Raw genomic sequence first — 20,706 nt, forward strand, 5'->3', positions numbered from 1 at the left:
GGCGAGGGGAATGGCTTGAACCCTCAGGGGAAAGCTGGGTGGTATTTCAGCAGGAGAGGCTACCTGCGGAAGCTATAGGGCACCCTGGAGCCAGGCTGAAGAGACGTTTGCCAGCATTGGCCAGGAATAGAAACCGGATCAACTGCTTGGAAGGCAGCTCCGCTCAGCACTATTCCACCAACGCACCTGTGGGCAGCGCTGCCTCCTGCTCCTCCAGATCAGAGCCTGGCCTGCCTCCTGCCCCTCCACTTCACACATTGGCTGACCTCCTCCTTCCAGCACCACCCGCCCCCACTTCCTCAAGTCACTCCTCATGCTCAGCCTCTCCACTGCAACCACCTCCTACCCTTGCTCTGCGTGCAGACACGCACTGCCACATGTACTACCTCCGTACCAACTACTCAACGCCATTTCCCAGCAGGTCCTGCTCCAGAGCCAAAAGGAAACAGGAGCTACTTTCATCTAGTGATGGAAATGATCAGTTTTGCAGGCCGCTTGGTATTTTAGTCCATGTTCAGGAATTGGACAATGCTGGTCGGAGCTGGAAAAAGACCTAGACACTCCTATTCCACCAAAACAAAGTCTCTCCTGTCTCCCTTTAAGTCATCCACACCTCCCATTTATTCTCCCTTTCCCGTCCACACTTTTCCTCAGCCAGGCTCCACCTTGCCCTTTCCATAGATCTGTCCCACTCTTGCAAACCGTTCCCTCTGCACACCAACAACCTGCACGGCAGTTGTGGGTTTTGTTCAAGGGTTGACACCACCTTACGTCCCCAAGAGGCTGGAGGTGTTGCCAGGAGGTCACCATCTTCCCTGCAGGAGCGTCTCCACCCTAGGGCTCACAGCAGGCTTGGAGTCCCCCTCAGATAAATCTGAGAAGCAAAGCGGGGTCTAATAGCCCACCCCACAGTCACGGCCATCCCTGGTTGCCTCCACACAGCAGCCTCCATTTCTTCCCTGGGAGCAGATGAGATGCCGTCTTGGGAGTGAAAACATCCCCCGTGGCAGGATATCCCAGGTGCCCGGCTGTGGACAAGGCGCTGGGAGCTGCAGCTGTAGCCTCTCAAGGGCTCTGGAAGCCTGGCACCAGGTGCCCGTCATGCTCAGTGGAGGTCTGAACCGCAGGGCTTCGCATGAGGCCTGGCCTTGAAACTGCCAGGGAGGCAGGCGTCATTGCAGAGGGCCTGTGATCAGCAGGTCAGAGAGGGCTGGAGCAGGTAGTTGTGGCCGAGTGGTGAAGGCGATGGACTAGAAATCCATTGGGGTTTCCCCGCGCAGGTTCGAATCCTGCCAGCTACGGAGCGCAGTCCCCTTTTGGGCTGCCTGCAGTTGACCCCACTGCAGCTGTGGGGCTCAGCTCCACACTGTACGTGGTGCCCAGGGAGACAGCAAAACCCCCTTGCCTACTGCACTTGTCCTCGCCCCTCCTCCCCCAAATTCCTGGATTAATGGGAAATTCTGCTCCCATTGACAAGGTGGGCAAGTCGGGGGAAGGGAACGGACCAGTGCTGAGTATGACCCCGTGATAAGGGGTCCACTGTTGGTGGTTGGCGAGCAGAACTTAAGAGCCTGGTCTCACCTGACATCCCAAGCAGCACAGCGTCACCAGCTGTCTTCCCTACACCTGAAACTACAGCAGCTCATCTCCAAAGAGAGCTTCCACAACACGGCCCTCATTGCTAACTGTCGTGGTTTAACCCGAGCCGGCAACTAAGCACCACGCAGCCGCTCGATCACTCCCCCACCGGTGGGACGGGGGAGAGGATCGGAAGGGCAAAAGGGAAAAGCTCGTGGGTTGAGATAAGCACAGTTTAATAACTAAAGTAAAATAAAAATAGAACAGTAGTAATAGTAATAATAACAATAATAATAAAACCAAGTAATAATAGTACAATAGTAATACAAAGCAAGCGATGCACTCTACAGTTGCTCACCACCCGCCGACCGATGCCCGGCCCGTCCCCCAAGCAGCGATCGTTGCCCCTCCCCCGGCTAACTCCCCCAGTTTATATACTGAGCATGACGTCACATGGTATGGAATAGCCCCTTGGCCAGCCTGGGTCAGCTGTCCTGGCTGTGCCCCCTCCCGGCTTCTTGTGCACCCGGCAGAGCATGGGCAGCTGAAAAGTCCTTGACCACTGTGAGCGCCACTTAGCAACTACTTATCAAGAACAAAACGGCAGTGTATCATCGACATTGTTCTCATCCTAAAGCCACAACACAGCCCCATACCGGCTACCAAGAAGGAAATTAACTCTATCCCAGCTGAAACCAGGACAGTATGCACCCCTTATTCCATAACATTTACATCATGCCCAGGTCCCACATTATCCAACACATCCTCATTAACGACCACCCCCTTCCTTTCCTTTGATACAACACACGAGTATCATTCCGTTAGTCTATATGCTATCCCTCTAGAACACTTGTTGAGTTCATTCAGTTTATGACTTTGGGATTCATCTGTCATAACGGTCTTTCTGGGCAGGAGAGGTAGTACGTGGTGTTGGATTGTAGCATGCTGAAGCCAGTTCTAGTTCTATCATCTCTGCACTTTGCTTGGTTTCCTCAGAGCTCATTCTTCGTTAGTTTGGGTGATTCTTGCTGTATACTGTTGATATGTCATATAGTAATCACAGAAGTGATGACATCCAGTATTATATAGCAACTAACATTATATAATTCAGTTCATTGGCTATTTTCACCCCAAATCAAATCTCCTCGAGGTACACATTGGGCTTCCCCATCCTCCCGCATCACCCACCAAGTGCACCCAGGTCCTTGAGCAAAAGCAATCCCACGAATGCGTTTACCTTTGCCTAAGGCGGGAGTAACCCAGACTGTCTTCCCCATCATATTTTTTTATGTGCACTACAGGGACTTTATCCCCTTCCACAGTACGTAAAAGTCTTGATTGGGCAGGGCCAGCTCGATTGGCAGATCCCCTGGTGTTGACTAACCAGGTGGCCTTTGCTAAATGCGTATCCCAATGTTTAAATGTTCCACCGCCCATTGCTCTCAGTGTAGTCTTTAACAGTCCATTGTATCGTTCTATTTTCCCGGAGGCTGGTGCGTGATAGGGGATGTGATATACCCACTCAATGCCATGCTCTTTGGCCCAGGTGTCTATGAGGCTGTTTCGGAAATGAGTTCCGTTATCTGACTCAATTCTTTCTGGGGTGCCATGTCGCCACAGGACTTGCTTTTCAAGACCCAGGATAGTGTTCTGGGCGGTGGCATGGGGCACGGGATATGTTTCCAGCCATCCGGTGGTTGCTTCCACCATTGTAAGCACATGGCGCTTGCCTTGGCGGGTTTGTGGGAGTGTGATGTAATCAATCTGCCAGGCCTCCCCGTATTTATATTTCAGCCATCGTCCTCCATACCAAAGAGGCTTGAACCGCTCGGCTCGCTTGATTGCAGCGCATGTGTCGCATTCATGGATAACCTGTGCAATAGTGTCCATGGTTAAGTCCACCCCTCGATCGCGAGCCCATCTATATGTTGCATCTCTTCCTTGATGGCCTGAGGTGTCATGGGCCCACCGAGCTAGAAATAATTCACCTTTATGTTGCCAGTCCAGATCCACCTGAGCCACTTCAATCTTACCAGCCTGATCCACCTGCTGATTGTTTTGATGTTCTTCCGTGGCCCGAGTCTTGGGTACGTGAGCATCTACGTGGCGTACTTTTACAACCAGGTTCTCTACCCGGGCGTCAGTATCTTGCCACAATGCGGCAGCCCAGATGGGTTTGCCTCCGCGCTGCCAGTTGCTCTGCTTCCATTGCCGCAACCACCCCCACAGAGCATTTGCCACCATCCATGAGTCAGTATAGAGATAGAGCGTTGGCCACTTTTCTCGTTCAGCAATATCTAAAGCCAGCTGGATGGCTTTCACCTCTGCAAACTGACTCGATTCACCTTCTCCTTCAGTAGTTTCTGCCACCTGTCGTACAGGACTCCATACAGCAGCTTTCCACCTCCGATGCTTCCCCACAAGACGACAAAAAAATTATTTATTTAGATAAATATAAATAGATAAATTATTTATTTAGATAAATCTGAGAAGCAAAGCGGGGTCTAATAGCCCACCCCACAGTCACGGCCATCCCTGGTTGCCTCCACACAGCAGCCTCCATTTCTTCCCTGGGAGCAGATGAGATGCCGTCTTGGGAGTGAAAACATCCCCCGTGGCAGGATATCCCAGGTGCCCGGCTGTGGACAAGGCGCTGGGAGCTGCAGCTGTAGCCCCTGGGGTTACGCCTCTCAAGGGCTCTGGAAGCCTGGCACCAGGTGCCCGTCATGTTCAGTGGAGGTCTGAACCGCAGGGCTTCGCATGAGGCCTGGCCTTGAAACTGCCAGGGAGGCAGGTGTCATTGCAGAGGGCCTATGATCAGCAGGTCAGAGGGGACTAGAGCAGGTAGTTGTGGCCGAGTGGTGAAGGCGATGGACTAGAAATCCATTGGGGTTTCCCCGCGCAGGTTTGAATCCTGCCAACTGCGGAGCGCCATCCCTTTTGACCATGCTGCAGCTGTGGGACTCGGCTCCATAGATAGGGTCCCTCCAGCCGCCCAGGGACTCGGCAAAACCCCGTTGCCTACAGCACTTGTTCTTGCCTCGTCCCGGAATTGCCTGCATGGATGGGAAATTCTTCTCCCCCTTTACAAGGTAGGCAAGTTAGGTGAAGAGAAAGGGCCAGTAAGAAGTCAGGTGAATGGTGGAGCCAGACTCACTGTGCGAATCCCCATAGGATATCATGTACCCAAATCCCCTACTGGCCTCCACCTCCTGAAACGGAACCTTTTGAGCACCCCTATACTGTTAGGTGGTCTCCTGCATGGTGTGTACAGATTCCGAATCACCCAGGCCAGGAATATGGTAAAATTAATAGAACCCGATATGAGTGGGCTTGGTTTATCAAACGTATGTCGTATGGAGACACTGACCCCAACCATCCAGTTGATGAGAATTATGTTGAAGCCCCCTCCCCAGGATACTCCCAGTGGATGAACTGTACCACAACCCTAAATTGCACCACGGGTGCAGGAAACCCCATTGAGACATGGTACATCCCTGAACTCCAAGCCTTTATACGGGATATGTGCACTTCCTTGGGATACCCTTCCCGGGGTTTCCAAAATTTGGACAGTAGGTGCAACGGTACCCGGAAAACGGGAGAAACTGCAGTCAGGTGCGGTATTCCCACAAGCTCTGGTCCAGAACACCAAAAGGTGTGGGACAGGGACCTACAGGGTACTTGGGTACCCAGGGACAATGGTTACCAACGTAGTACAATGTGGTACCCTGCCCCACGAGGAAGGTTATGGGGATGTTCAAATGGAAAAATATATTCCCATCTCAATGTGAGGCAATATGCGAGATTACAATGTGGAACAGGAGTTCCTACAACGTGTCCTTCTACAGTGTTCAATTTCTCAGCGCCTCACCAAAACAGAAAGCACCGGGAAGGTGATGAGCCCCAGGTGCGGCCCGAATGGACAGTGCAGGGAGTCCGAGTACCCGATTATTATACCTGGGGCATGACAACGTCTCCGATGTTAGAAGATATATTTACCCCATATGTAACCCTTAAAAGACACCAGTTTGTCTTAGAGAACCTGACCTGGCAAGTACATGTCTTGAGCGATTGGACCAGATGTGCTTTTGGGGAAAAAAATTTGCAAGTCCAACGAGTGTCTAAAATGACTTTACAAAACAGATTAGCTTTAGATATGTTAATGTTAAAAGAGCAGGGAGTATGTGGCATGTTAAATCTCACCGATGGAGAATGCTGTCTAACCATTCAGAACGCAACTACCGCCACAGAAGAAGCACAAAAGAAGATGAGAGAGGTGTCCGAGCAGACCGGAGAGCTTTTCCAGGCAATGCAACCAAAGGACAGGTTTAACGGCTGGAGCCCTGGATCCTGGTTCAGCTCTCTCCTGAAGTCTCTTGGACTCCTGGGGTGGGGAAAATGGCTTGTAAATATTGGTATTATGATTTTAACGATATTTCTGGCAGTGATAATAGGCCTTGCAGTAGTTTGGTTTATGATTCTAAGCTCTTGGCCTCTCTTTCTGCCTCTGTCCCCTGCATTCGAATCACCACTGAAGATGAAGATGTAAAATACGGAACTCAGACCGCACTGCTGTTTGAGCCACAGGGTGGTGTAGAGAACTGCTAGTGCAAAACAACGAGATGTCTCAAACAGCCTTGGGGATTTTCTCTGGCTCTCTGGCACCCTGCATGGTGGCGGGGGCAGCAGTTGGCTGTCAGGGAGCAGCAAGGGCGGGGCTGTGCCCGGAGGGAGGACAAGCCAGGAGCTCTGTAGGACTACAGCGCAGCACGGGCAGGGCAAGGCCCTCCCAGCTGGTATGAAAGGCAAGGCACTAACTGCTATGCAATTTGTCTGCCTCCTTGGCCAGCAAAGAACTGACTTTTACGCCGGGCACAGTCCCCCAGCCCCCTGGGAGCTGAATTGCCAAGCAGGGTGGTGTAGAGAACCGCTAGTGCAAAACAACGGGATGTCTCAAACAGCCTTGGTGCTCAACGGCTGCTAAAACCACAACGTAGAGCAGCGGTCGCTAGGACTGCAGGACCGGACAGTACCAGGAGTGGGGCTGAGGGAGGGAGTCCTGCGAAGGTGGGACGGTCTTGCCTCGGCCCCACCCCCCGCGGTCTATGAAGTGTCTTATTTCTCCCCACACATGGGGCCTGGGGGAGGGACCCGGTATCACTCCTCTTGGTTTGACTGGTTGCCCCTCTGAATTCGACTGGTATCTCTACCACTCCTGGAACTGGGACGAGAGAAGGTTCCAGAGGTCCCGAGACGGAAATCTATAAATAGGGAGCGAATACCCCCGTTGGCAGGTCCAGCGCTGCATCCAGGACCGGTGATTCTCCTCTTCTTTCCTCTTTCTCTCTCTCTCTCCCCCTCTCTCTTTCACCTCTCCTAAGGTTGTTAAGCTGTTAAGGTGGTTAAATTGTCGTGAAGTACTGCACGGCCTACCTCAATTTTCCATAAAGCTGCATAGCTTAGCCGCATAGCCGGGGTAGATATAATTGCGAGAGGGCTGGCGAGCATCCAATATTCGTACTCGATACTTGTTTCTGTAGAAGCTTTCCATTAAAGCTGGTGTTTGCGTACGGACCTTGAGTGTTGGCTCACCTTAATCCACACCGAGAGGATTTGCGAATCTTAGTCACTCGCCCTCTTCCCCCAGGTGGGACGTGACAGGTTGCAGCCCTCATGAGCTCGCTGGAGAGCAGCTCCTCTCCGCCCTGCAAAGCAACAGGGCTGCCCTCTCGCGCCGGCGGTTCCCTTCAGCGCCTGCAGAGCCAGCCCGGGTGGTCAAAGAGGAAGTCCCCCTGCAGGGTTCTGCGCAGGAGGTGTGGGGAGAAGGACAAAGCAAGACCCTTGAGCTACCCACCACAGGCCCCAAGCAGGCAAAGTTTCCAGGGAGACAATTTTCCTGCGCAGGTGAGGTCACAGGTAAGAGGAAGGGAAGGAGGCAGGAGTGCTGGCAGTGCCAGGGAGCATCAGGCAGGGCTGCGGGAGGTCCCAGCCAAGGCGCTGGGGGGAGCAGAGTGGCGCAGCGGAAGCGTGCTGGGCCCATAACCCAGAAGTCGATGGATCGAAACCATCCTCTGCTAATTGCTCTTTTTCCCCTGCGCCTGGCAGCTGCTGCCTCTCCCAGCAAGTTTTAACCTGCACTGCTGCAAGCCCTCTGGGCACCCATGCCCATGGCCCTCCTGTTCCCTCAGCTCCTTCTCTCTGCCGCTGCTGCCTTCTTTCTCCTTTGCCTTCTGAGGAGCCAGCACTCCCAAAGTGCCCCTCAGCAAGGCAGGCGGGTGGGTGTGGAGCAGCAGGCGGAGCTCTCCCCAAAAGGCAGTGAGCGGCCTGGAGACACAGGTGTTTCTCCCTTCCCATCAGGCAGCTCAATCCCAACTTCCCAGCCACAAGCACAACCTCCAGGGATCTGCAGGTGGGGAGAAGGACAAGGCTGGTGCTATTTTGGCAAACACCAGTGCGATCAGCTTGACCACCTGGGGGTTTTCTCCATCCTAGTCTCTTTGCTGCCTTGCCCACGCGCAGGTCCAGCCAGGAGCAGGGCTGAGCAGGTATGCCCAATGGGCACCGTATTGGCTACATGTGGCTAGGTGCTGGTAGTGGAGGGGAGAGGGGGTGCTGCAGGGTGGCCTCTGTGAGAAGAGGTAAGGGGCTGCCCTGTGTCAGACAGAGCTGGTTCCAGCTGCCTCCACAACACCGAGCCGTCTGTGAAGTTTGTGGCATGGAGAGCACCCGTGATGGAGCTCCAGAATGAATTGCTCCTTCTCTTGCCAGGCCATGACCTTTCAATTGCCATGACCCTTCAAAGACGATCGAGAGTGGCCTCTTCCAGAAGTCCTCCTTGTCTGAGTGCTTCACGAGCTGGCGGCAGGAGGACGGCATGGGTATCTATCTGCAAGGGAGCTCCCTGCTATCTGAGTACCTGATGGGCCAGAGGCCAGAAGATGGCTTGGATGTCGACTGTGAGGTCACCTCTGGCTCTGCAGGCGATGGGCCGTCCACAAGAACATAGGTTGCGCTAGGTGCTTCCGTTCATTCCATAGTGGATACCGCTGCATGGTGTATCTTTTTATATCCGAACACTTCTTGGTCCAAAGGAAGTGGACAGCCCATCGGAGGGAGAACTGAGAACATGCGGGCATGACGGTGTCCAAAATGGTCGTCAGGCAATCACAGAGCAATACGAGAACCCACGGGGAATGACGCTGTCAAAAGCTGCCTCTTCCCTGTATGTGGTGAGTGGGGGCTGCCTTTCCAGATGTGCTTCTGGGCACACGGGTAGGGTTGGCTGGTCCTGACAGCCAGCCACAGGTCTGCCTGAGAGCAGGCGGGTATGACGGGGTCAAGAAACGGCTGTCAGCCCAGGAACGGGTAACGGCTAGAGTCCTGCAAAGCAAATTACTTGTGGGCATGCAGCATGGCATGTGGCAGATGCTCATATCCAACCAAGTTATATAGGCCAAGAAACCTCTGCTAGAAATGATCCACCTGGCCTACTTGCACATTATACGACAGGGTAGAGAATCGTTACCCTAGCATTGCCTGCTTTTCACTCACCGATTGCCGAGCTGATGTACACTAGGCAAGTGTACAAGATATGGACATATCCGGTGCCTAAGAAGAAATCCAGGCTAGTTGCTGTGCCTTTTAAATTCGACCAAAGGGCACATTATGCCAGCACACGTTAGCCTGGGACAGCGTGAATGCGCCTCCGTCTGGGGCACAGGGAGACCTGTGCTAGCTCAGTGTTATGCCCTATGGTATTCCCAGTGGACGTTGTGTCGGCTCCATATGGCAAGGTTTTGGAAGTGGAGGGGTTAGGGGGTGCTGCAGGTTGGCCTCTGTGAGACAAGGTAAGGGGCTGCCCTGTGTCGGACACAGCCAGTTCCAGCTCCACAGTGGACCCACCGCACAACACAGCTGAGCCATCAGCAACGGCTGTGGCCCCTCTGTGAAAACATATTCCAGAAAGGGCAGAAAGCACCAGACAGAGAGAGGAGGAAGGAACAAAAAGAGTGCTGGGTACTGGGTGGTCGGAAGTGCGTGTAGGAGCTGCGGTTGCCTGTCAGCAGCCCTTGGTGGGAGCAGGGCAAGGGTGCTCCCTGGAGCCAGCTCCCCCTGCAGCAGTGCCCGGAGGAGGCTGGCTGAGCTGGGCTGGCTCTGGCAGCTGCGGGGGAGGAGTGGCAGAGGCAGCAGCGGCAGCGGCAGCGGCAGCGGCAACGGCAACGCCAAGAGCAGCAGCACGTCAGGATGGCCGAGCGGTCTAAGGCGCTGCATTCAGGTTGCAGTCTCACAGGGAGGCGTGGGTTCGAGTCCCACTCCTGACAGCCTGTTCTCTCTTGCTGCATGCCCCAGCTGCCACCCCTAGCTAGGGAGGCTTAGAAGAGAAACATGGCTGGAGGCTTCCCACGTTTCCACTCTCCCCTACTGAACTCGCATTCTGCATGCCTTGGATAATCTTCTGCATGCTCTTGGATAATCTTCAAACATGCACCCACAAAATCCTCTCTCTCCCTGTCACCACTTTACACTCCAATCAACCCTTCTGCCTGGGAAGGCCTTTCAGGGAGCCAGAGAGTGCTTCAAGCGGGCTCACACCAGCTGATGGGCGCTTTGTCCTCTCGGGTCGTAAAATACCTTGAGGACAGACATTTCACAGCCTCTCTGGACCCCTGTTCCCTTGCTTAGGCACCCTCTGGGTGATCCTTTTGTTCCTCTAGCCAGTCACAAACTGCCCGTTCAATTTCTGACCGTCGGCTCTCATCCCCCAGCCATCTCAGTAGCCTCCTTGTAGGCACTGGGAGGCTCCTATTAGATCCCCGCAAAGCCTTTTCTTCTCCCAGCTAAGCACACCTTGGGTCCTCAGCTTCTCCTCACAAGGCCAGAGCCCCCGCCCCCTGACTATCCTACGGATCCCCCGCTGAACTTGCTCCAGTTTATCATCACCTTTCCTTCGTTCCCCAGGTAGTCCTTTTTCCCCTTTTTTGGAGACTGCGGCAACTTTTCCCTCTCGTTAGTCACCTGGGAGCCCCTCTGCCCTCTGCTCCCGAAGCTGGAGAGCTCCTGAGATGCATCCTTCCCTCTTTCAGGCCCAGTGGCACATTCTGTAGGTGCCAATCTAGGATGTGGCATTGACCAGCAGGATTTCGACCCACAAAGCTTCCTTCCAGGGACATTGCAGGCTCTGGGGCATTTCTCTCCAACACCGCTGACAGGACAGAGACAGCCTCACGCCATCCCACCACAGGTTGCCTGAGCACTGGTGGCATTTTTCAGAAGGACCGCAGTCAGGAAGTGTGAGCCATAGCAGAGGTCTTCCTGTGCACATGGGAAGAGGAAGAGGGGACATGCACAAGGTGGTATGAGAGCATGCCGGAGCACGTGGTGATTGAGGGAGCTGCTGAGGGAGCCAGGCTTGTTCAGCCTGGAGAAGAGAAGGTGAGGGGGCACACCTGGCTGCAGTCTTCTGCTGTGTGAAGGGGGCTGTCTGGCTTGCCAAGGCCTGCCCTCAGCCAGACAGAGCTCGGGAGTGCAGGGCCCAGGAGCGGCCTGGCCTCCTGTGTGGGTCAGCCTGGCCTGAGCTGCAGCTCCCAGGTTCTGGGGAGCTCTGGGAGATCTCGGCTTCCCATTGAAGCTTGTAAGGGGGACACAAAGTGTCCTCCCTGCAGTGTCCCAAAGGGAGGAGCAGCATCGGAGGCTCCTGTCATGGGAGAGAGCAGGTTCTCCCTCTTCCTTGCAGAGCAGGTGGCTAACGGAAGGGGGAGAAGAACAAACCAGCACGACTCTCCAGCTATGCTGCACAAAGTCTTTAATGAGAAGGAGCAAATGCAGTGGCAGAGAACAGAGACCAAGAAACACGTCTGCAGGCTTCAGGGAGGCACAGAGAATGGCCCATGGCCCAACAACAAGCTCCAGGCAAAGCGCTTGCCTCTCCCCGTTCTGCTCTCCCTGCTGGCAATCCCAGCCCCCCAAGAGCAGTCCCTAACTCCGGTACCCTCCCCCCCGTCAGCAGGAGGTTCAGCAAAGCGGAAGAGAACGAGCCCTTTCTCAAGGAGCTCAGAGCAAAGCAGAGCCAGAGGAGGCACGGCGCGGCCTGCCGTGCAGCGAGGAGCAGTGGGCACAGGTCCCTCCTGCCAGGTGGGATGCGGACACCCAGCCCATCTGCAAGTCGTGGCCACGCTCCTAGTGCTGCTGCAGGGTCCCCTTCTTCCTTCCTGCTCCGAACGGGATGATCCGCTGCCTTCAGCAGTTCAGGCTGCAGCGAGGGGGAGGCAGACACAGCCCTGCCCCCCCCAGACCAAGGGAGCCCCCAGAAGAGATGGGAACCCCCGCGGTGCTGAGGGAGCTCCCAACAGCAGCTGACAGAGAGGATCCCACGGCTGTGCTCTGAGGGAAAGAGGTGAGGATGGGGCCCGGCAGGGTCACCACCACCGGGGAGGCCTCAATGGCCACCGTCGAGTCAGCACAGCGGGCGACACAGGGCTCACTGCAGCTGCTTGCAAGTGGGGTTGGGCCAGAAGCACCACAGGGACGTGGGAGGCAGGGTCTGAAGCAAGACATCTCTCAGGGAAGGAGGCAAAGCTGAAACACAGAGCAGGCAGGGAGCACGAACCTCAATATCAGTCTGTCTTTCTTTTCCTCAGCTCTCTCCGTGGACGCTCTTTGTTTTCAAAAACACACACTCTACCTACAGCTCCCACGGCCCTCATCGTGCCCTGCGAGTTGCACAGCACAGGAAGGCTGACCCACTTTTGGGACAGGGGCCAGCACAGGGGCTTTAAAGCACCTGTGGAAAGACTGATCATAGCCCATCTCCAGAACAAACCTTGCTGCATTGCAGAAGGCACTGGATGCACTTGACCGTTTGGTTAGAGACCACCTGCCTTTAGGCAGTAATTCTGGTGGGCAGACCTGCCTGCAGCTGAGCCCCATTCATCCCCTTCTGCTGGAAAGAACCCCGCTCTTCCCACCTCTCCCCAGCCACCTCCACCAAAAGGGCAAGAGGTGACAGCCCTTCAACTGCTCTATTGCAAGGCCAAGCTGAGGCAGCCCAAGCATCAACCTGAGTAGCCACCATGACAGCAGTTCAGCCCATAGGGAGAGATGGAGCGGACTGAGGCTTACCTCGTTCCTCGAGGAAAGGGAGGCAAGAGAGGAGGATGCAGAGCCTGGAGCAGCACAGGCTTTTATGCTGTGTCCCAGGTGCCCCATGGGGCACCAAACATTCCTTGCTCATGAAGCATCTAAACACCTGGTAGTTGCCGCTTGCCGAGGCCTCGCTGGTAATTAAGCCCTTGCCTTTTTCATCTGAAATATTGTACTCCCTTTTCATACAATCAAACATTGAAATGATTCATCTGTGTCCCCGCTTCCTAAGGCCAATTAACTCAGAGATGTCAAGCTAGTGTATAAGGAGATTTTAAGTGGGTTTGTGTCATATGGGTTGCCTTTGTCTCTTTGCCCTCTTCACGGTGAGCTTGTCCACGAATCATGGTGAAATTCGCCAGTCAGCTCTCAAGTGCTTTCCATGCAAGCACTCAGGCTAACCCTGAGGGACATTTCTCCTCATGGGTTATAGTAGACACACAGGAGACAGTGGGTAAGATCAGGCAGAAGGTCAAGACTGCACAATCCCATATGGAGAAGAGACGCACCTCTCCGGGGATGTGGCAAAGCTCAATGGCAAGGAAAGACCATGGTGGGCTGGAGGGAAGTCCCCTGCGGGCAGGAGTGACAGCCACGAGGACCTTGCTTACGCTCATCAGGCTCTACCATGGCCTGGTTTTGTGATCAAAGAGATGTCCGTGTCCTTCCCTGAAAAAACCCACACCCAAATTGACCTATTTTGCTCAGCACGGTCATCCCAAAGGCCAACAGCCTGGATGGCCTGCTTTTGAGGAGAGGTGCAGGGCAGGGAGCCAAAAGCTCATGGCCCTTTTTCCTGGGTCAGGCATGGAAAATCCCTGGATGGAAAGGATGCATTTCCAACTACAAAGGGACACTGCATCAGTCTGCCAGAGCACCTGGGAGTCATCGTGATGTGGAAGAGTTGGGGAAAACCGTGAACTCCAGGCAAACATGAGTCACCCTGCTGTGGACTTCCGTGGACACCGTGCCCTGGCCTCGCGCATGCCAGGGATACCAGAGCTCAAAGCCTCATTCCTCCCAAAGTGCCGCTTTCCTCAAGGGCGTTTCCTCAGGTCCTAGCACCGTTCCTGAAACAACTGGTACTTCTGTGCAATCTCGTGCCGCTGCTGCCTTCAAGGCACTGCCTTCTGGTGGCTGCACAGGGGCCCATGAGTGCACCCCAGTGCACCCCAGAATAATGCGGGAGGGGTGGTACTTCTGGAGGTTCTCTGGGCCAGCCTCCTGGTCTGAGCAGACCAAGCTCCCCAGTTACCTCAGAAGGCTCCCATCAACTTCTGAACACTGCCACTGTCGGAGAGGTCCCTGTCTCTTGAGCAGCTCTTCCAGGACTACACTGTGCCCCCTGTCAGTTCTTTACCCACAAAGACAGCTGGCATTTCCCTTGTTCCAACTTGAAGTTGTTGCCTCTTGCCCTTTTGCAGTGCACCTCTTAGAAGAGTCTGGCTCACAGCTTTCACTGCAAATCCCAAAGGGAGCCTTCACTCCTAATCCTATAGTTACCTCCTGTCCACCACTAGACATTACCCCATAACCCTGGAATCTTCTCACCAGCGCTGGCACCCTCACTGTTATCTGCTGGTGGCCCACTTGTGGGCCTGGGAGGCTCAGCTGTGAGAGCTCCTGGCTGGTAGGAAGGGGACCGTGCCTCAAGCCCTTGCTCAGGTGAAAGCGTGCCTGTTTGGTGGATACATGGTTGGAGGGGGTCATCTCGAAAGCTCCCTTCCAACACAAGCTCATGGATGAAAGCTGAGGGGAAGGATCGTTGCCGTTCCCTCAGCACTGCAGAGGCCACGTTCGGACTGGTGTGCCCCATTTTGGTTTGAATCAAGCTGAAGTTTCCTGGACAACACCTCACACACACGCACAAACACACACACACACACATCGCCACCCAAAAAGAGGAGAGCACAGTCACACAGAAACGGGCTTCATGTTCCTCAGGTGTCTGGAAAGGGATTCCAGGATGACTTGCTCCTTCCCATTCCCAGGGATGGAGGTGAGGCTGGCCAGCTTGCAGTTCCCCAGGTCCTCCTTTGTGCCCTTCTGGAAGACAGGAGTGACACTGACTTTCTTCCAGGCCTCAGGAACCTCTGCCAATTGCCGTCACCTTGCAAAGACAATCCAGAGTGGCCTCTTCCAGAAGTCCTCCTTGTCTGAGTGCTTCACAAGCTGGCAGCAGGAGGACGGCATGGGTATCTATCCGCAAGGGAGCTCCCTGCTACCTGAGTACCTGACTGGCCAGAAGCCAGAACGTGGCTTGGATGTTGACTGTGAGGTCACCTCTGGTTCCGCAGGCCATCTGCAAGAACATGGCTTGTGCTAGGTGCTTGTGTTCCTGATAAGCAGCAGCATGCACATTTTGGGCTATGTGCTTGTAAGCTCCCTTCTGCCTAATTGCCTGCTAGGCCAGCAGCTTGGATGCTGACTGCAAGGTCCCTGGTACCTGAGTAGCAGATGGGCCAGTGAGAGAAAAATTCCAGGCAAGTGAAGAACTGCATTCTCCCAACAGCTACAGCAGGCTGTGTAAGGATGGAGCCAGTCTCTCCAGAGAGGTGCACTGCAAAAGGGCAAGATCAACACTAACAAGTTGCAACAAGGGAAATGCCAGTTGTCTTTGGGGGAGAAGAAGTGACAGGGGGCACGGTGCAGCCCTGCAAGAGCTGCCCAAGAGGCAGTGAGCTCTCTGACAGTGGCGGTGTTCACAAGTCAATGGGGCAAGGCCCAGGGCTTCCTCAGGTAAATGGGAAGCTTAGTCTGCTCGGAGCAGGAAGTCTGGGTCCCAAAGAACCTCCAGAGGTCCCTTCTAACCTTCGTTATTCTGAGGTGCACCGAGTCTCATGGGCCCTTGATGAGCCACTGAAAGGCAATGCCTTGGAAGGCAGCAGCAGCATGAAATTCCATGGAAGCACCAGTTGTTTCAGAAATGGTGCTACACTGTGTGGAAATGCCCCTGAGGAAAGCGGCACTTTGGGAGGAATGAGGCTATGAGCTCAGGTATCCCTGGCATACCTGAGACCAGGGCACGGTGTCCATGGAAGTCCACAGCAGGGTGACTCATGTTTGCCTGGAGTTCACGGTTTTCCCCAACTCTTCCACATCACAATGACTCCCAGGTGCTCTGGCAGACTGATCCGATGTGCCTTTATAGTTGGAAATGCGTGGAATGGGCCACCCCATGCCTGACCCAGGAAAAAGGGCCATGAGCTTTTGGCTCCCTGCCCTGCACCTCTCCTCAAAAGCAGGCCATCCAGGCTGTCGGCCTCTGGGATGACCATGCTGAGCAAAACAGGTGAATTTGGGTGTGGGTCTCTTTCAGGGAACGATGCGGGCATCTCTCTGATCACCCTCCTACGCCTTGATTAGCCTGTTTCCAACAGGTTCTCCACTTCCCAAGCTGAGCCCAGACCCCTGGTTGGAAGAAGCGTGAGGGCCTGGCCAAGTCACCAAGGGACATGGCAATGGAGATCCTAGGGAGAAACACTTGAAAGAGACCCACATGACCCTCTGGTCTGCTCTTCATCGCTATGCATCTGCTGTTGTTCCCTGGGCTTGTGGGCAGAAAAAGCGAAAACAGGCTGTGGCAGAGCCTGATGACTGTAAGCAAGGTCCTCGTGGCCTTCAGTCCTGCCCGCAAGGGGCTTCCCTCCAGCCCACAATGATCCCTCTTTGCCACTGAGCTTTGCTAGGTGCCTGGAGAGGTGCGTCTCTTCTCCCGTATGGGATTGTGCAGTCTTGACCTTCTGCCTGAACTTACCCACTGTCTCCTGTGTGTCTACGATGACCCATTGGAGAAACGTCTCTTAGGATTAGCTTGAGTGCCTGCACGGAAAGCGCTCGCGAGCTCATAGCTGAATTTCACCGCGACTGGTGGCCACACTCGCCATGAAGAGGGCAACGTGACAATGGCAATCCGTATGACACAAACCCACTTAAAATCTTCCTCCACACTAGCCTGAGACCTCCGAGTTAATTGGCCTTATGAATCTGGGACACAGACGAATCATTTCAACGCTAGGAAGGCTCACGCTCACAGGTCGTGATCCTGATAGGGGACTGATCTGGACCACCCAGACATCTGATGGAAAAATGGCACAGCGAACTGCAACCAGCCCAGGAAACTACTGGAGTGTGTTGAGGACCACTTCCTAGTACAGGTGATGGAGAGCCTGCTGTTTAAACAACAAAAAAATGTTGTTTACTAGTGCGGAAGAATTCAGTAGAAGAGGTTGAGACTGGAGGTAGCCTGGACTGCAGTGATCATGCCCTGGCACAATTCTCAATCTTGACGGGTACAGGATGGGTAAAGTTTGGCTGTTTAGGGTGCTATTGCATGGGATCCCTCCTGGAAACTGCCCTCAGATATAAAGGAGTGAACGAGAACTGGGAGATATTGAAAGACATTTTTCTTAGGGCGCTAGAGCTGTCAGTCCCAACATGCAAGAAGTCAGGCAGGGGAAGCAGGAGGCCAGCTTGGCTAAGTCAAGACCTCATAGCCAAACTGAAACACAAAACCAAAATGCATAGGCAGTGGAGGTAGGGACACACATCCCGGGCAGATTATAGGGAAATGGCCCAGGAGTGCAAGGAAGGGGATCAGAAAACCAAGGCACAGCTGGAGCTGAACTTGGCTAGGGACGTGAAAACTAACAAGAAGGGTTTCTTCAGGAACATAGGACAACAAAGGAAGGTGAAAGAGACTGTACCCCACCCCCCGTTCTGAAGAACTAACTGGGAGACCTAGCTATAACCGACACGGAGAAGGCTGAGGTACTCAACAACATTTTTGCCTCGGTCTTCACCAGCAAGTGCTCTAGCCATGCCTCCCAATTCACAGAATCCAAAGGCAGGGAGCGGGAGAATGAAGTACCACCCACTGTAGGAGAAGATTAGGTTCGAGACCATCTAAGGAACCTGAATTTGCACAAGTCCATGGGACCTGATGAGATGCATCCGAGGGTCCTGAAGGAACAGGCAGATGAAGCTGCTAAGCCACTGTCCATCACATTTGAAAAGTTGTGGCAGGCTGGTGAAGTTCTCAGCAACTGGAAAAGGGGAAATGTAACCCCCATTTTTAAAAAGGGGAAAAAAGGACGACCTGGTGAACTGCAGGCTGGTCAGTCTCACCTCTGTGCCTGGCAAGATCATGGAGCAGATCCTCCTGGAAACTATGCTAAGGCATGTGGGAATCAGAGAGGTGATTGGTGACAGCCAGCATGGCTTTCCTAAGGGAAAATCGTGCCTGACAAACTTAGTGGCCCTCTACAACAGGGTTACAACGTTGGCAGATAAAGGAAGAGCGACTGACATCATCTACTTGCGCAAAGCATTTGATACTGTCCCGCACAACATCCATGTCTCTAAAATGGAGAGACATGAATTTGGTGGGTGGACCACTCAGTGGATAAGGAATTGGCTGGATGGTCACACTCAAAGAGTTGCAGTCAACGGCTCAATGTCCGGGTGGAGACCAGTGATGAATGGCGTCCCTCAGGGGTCCGTACTGGGACCAGTATTATTTAACATCTTTGTCGGGGACATGGACAGTGGGATTGAGTGCACCCTCAGCAAGTTTGCAGAGGACACCAAGCTGAGTGGTGTGGTTGATACTCTAGAGGGAAGAGAAGACATCCAGAGGGACCTTGACAGGCTAGAGAGGTGGGCGCGTGCGAATCTCATGAAGTTCAACAAGGCCAAGTGCAAGGTCCCGCACGCGGGTCGGGGCAATCCCAGACATGGATACAGGCTGGCCCATGAGTGGATTGAGAGCAGCCGGGCGGGGAAGGACTGGGGGGTATTGGTGGATGAAAAACTGAATATGAGACGGCTATGCGCGCTTGCGGCCCAGAAAGCCAGTCATATCCTGGGCTGCATCAAAAGTAGCGTGGCTAGCAGGTCGAGGGAGGTGATTCTCCCCCCTACACCACTCTTGTCAGACCCCACCTGGAATACCGTGTTCAGCTCCAGGGCGCCCAGCATAAGAAGGAGATGGACCTCCTCGAGTGGGTGCAGAGGAGGGCCACAAGGCTGATCAAGGGGTGGGAGCACCTGCCCTAGGAGGACAGGCTGAGAGAGTTGGGGTGGTTTAGCCTAGAGAAGAGAAGGTTCCCAAGAGACCTTCAGCAAAGATGGGGAGGGACTCTTTATCAGAGACTGTAGGGATAGGACGAGGAGTAATGGCTTAAAACTGAAAGAGGGTAGATTTAGATTAGGTATTAGGAAGAAATTCTTTCCTGGGAGGGTGGTGAGACAGTGGAACAAGTCATCCAGAGAAGCTGCGGTTGCCCCCTCCCTGGCAGTGTTCAAGCCAGGTTGGATGGGGATTTGAGCAACCTGATCTAGTGGAAGGTATCCCTGCTCATGGCAGGGGGGGATGGAACTAGATCATCTTTAAGGTCCCTTTAAAACCCAAAACCATTCTATGCTTCATTCTATAATTCTAGGCGGTATGAAGTGGGAGAAAAACATTTTGAGTGAAAGAGGCAAGGGCTTAATTACCAGCGAGGCCTCGGCAAGCGGCAACTACCAGGTGTTTAGATGCTTCATGAGCAAGGAATGTTTGGTGCCCCATGGGGCACCTGGGACACAGCATAAAAGCCTGTGCTGCTCCAGGCTCTGCATCCTCCTCTCTTGCCTCCCTTTCCTCGAGGAACGAGGTAAGCCTCAGTCCGCTCCATCTCTCCCTATGGGCTGAACTGCTGTCATGGTGGCTACTCAGGTTGATGCTTGGGCTGCCTCAGCTTGGCCTTGCAATAGAGCAGTTGAAGGGCTGTCACCTCTTGCCCTTTTGGTGGAGGTGGCTGGGGAGAGGTGGGAAGAGCGGGGTTCTTTCCAGCAGAAGGGGATGAATGGGGCTCAGCTGCAGGCAGGTCTGCCCACCAGAATTACTGCCTAAAGGCAGGTGGTCTCTAACCAAACGGTCAAGTGCATCCAGTGCCTTCTGCAATGCAGCAAGGTTTGTTCTGGAGATGGGCTATGATCAGTCTTTCCACAGGTGCTTTAAAGCCCCTGTGCTGGCTCCTGTCCCAAAAGTGGGTCAGCCTTCCTGTGCTGTGCAACTCGCAGGGCACGATGAGGGCCGTGGGAGCTGTAGGTAGAGTGTGTGTTTTTGAAAACAAAGAGCGTCCACGGAGAGAGCTGAGGAAAAGAAAGACAGACTGATATTGAGGTTCGTGCTCCCTGCCTGCTCTGTGTTTCAGCTTTGCCTCCTTCCCTGAGAGATGTCTTGCTTCAGACCCTGCCTCCCACGTCCCTGTGGTGCTTCTGGCCCAACCCCACTTGCAAGCAGCTGCAGTGAGCCCTGTGTCGCCCGCTGTGCTGACTCGACGGTGGCCATTGAGGCCTCCCCGGTGGTGGTGACCCTGCCGGGCCCCATCCTCACCTCTTTCCCTCAGAGCACAGCCGTGGGATCCTCTCTGTCAGCTGCTGTTGGGAGCTCCCTCAGCGCCGCGGGGGTTCCCATCTCTTCTGGGGGCTCCCTTGGTCTGGGGGGGGCAGGGCTGTGTCTGCCTCCCCCTCGCTGCAGCCTGAACTGCTGAAGGCAGCGGATCATCCCGTTCGGAGCAGGAAGGAAGAAGGGGACCCTGCAGCAGCACTAGGAGCGTGGCCACGACTTGCAGATGGGCTGGGTGTCCGCATCCCACCTGGCAGGAGGGACCTGTGCCCACTGCTCCTCGCTGCACGGCAGGCCGCGCCGTGCCTCCTCTGGCTCTGCTTTGCTCTGAGCTCCTTGAGAAAGGGCTCGTTCTCTTCCGCTTTGCTGAACCTCCTGCTGACGGGGGGGAGGGTACCGGAGTTAGGGACTGCTCTTGGGGGGCTGGGATTGCCAGCAGGGAGAGCAGAACGGGGAGAGGCAAGCGCTTTGCCTGGAGCTTGTTGTTGGGCCATGGGCCATTCTCTGTGCCTCCCTGAAGCCTGCAGACGTGTTTCTTGGTCTCTGTTCTCTGCCACTGCATTTGCTCCTTCTCATTAAAGACTTTGTGCAGCATA

The 20,706-nt window shown here is 54.4% G+C and overlaps 3 non-coding genes across 3 annotated transcripts; all 3 read left to right on the forward strand.

Moving 5' to 3' along the window:
* Positions 1-1,219: 1,219 nt before the first annotated feature.
* Positions 1,220-1,301, forward strand: TRNAS-AGA (transfer RNA serine (anticodon AGA)). The gene has a single exon. It is a non-coding gene; the product is annotated as a tRNA-Ser (tRNA).
* Positions 1,302-4,422: 3,121 nt separating this feature from the next.
* Positions 4,423-4,504, forward strand: TRNAS-AGA (transfer RNA serine (anticodon AGA)). Its single transcript has one exon. It is a non-coding gene; the product is annotated as a tRNA-Ser (tRNA).
* Positions 4,505-9,816: 5,312 nt separating this feature from the next.
* On the forward strand, positions 9,817-9,899 carry TRNAL-CAG (transfer RNA leucine (anticodon CAG)). Its single transcript has one exon. It is a non-coding gene; the product is annotated as a tRNA-Leu (tRNA).
* The last annotated feature ends 10,807 nt before the right edge of the window (positions 9,900-20,706 follow it).

The sequence above is a fragment of the Nipponia nippon genome, unplaced genomic scaffold (genome assembly GCF_047370975.1).
Source record: "Nipponia nippon isolate SJK-2023a ecotype South Korea unplaced genomic scaffold, ASM4737097v1 scaffold_9, whole genome shotgun sequence".
Lineage (NCBI taxonomy): Eukaryota > Metazoa > Chordata > Aves > Pelecaniformes > Threskiornithidae > Nipponia > Nipponia nippon.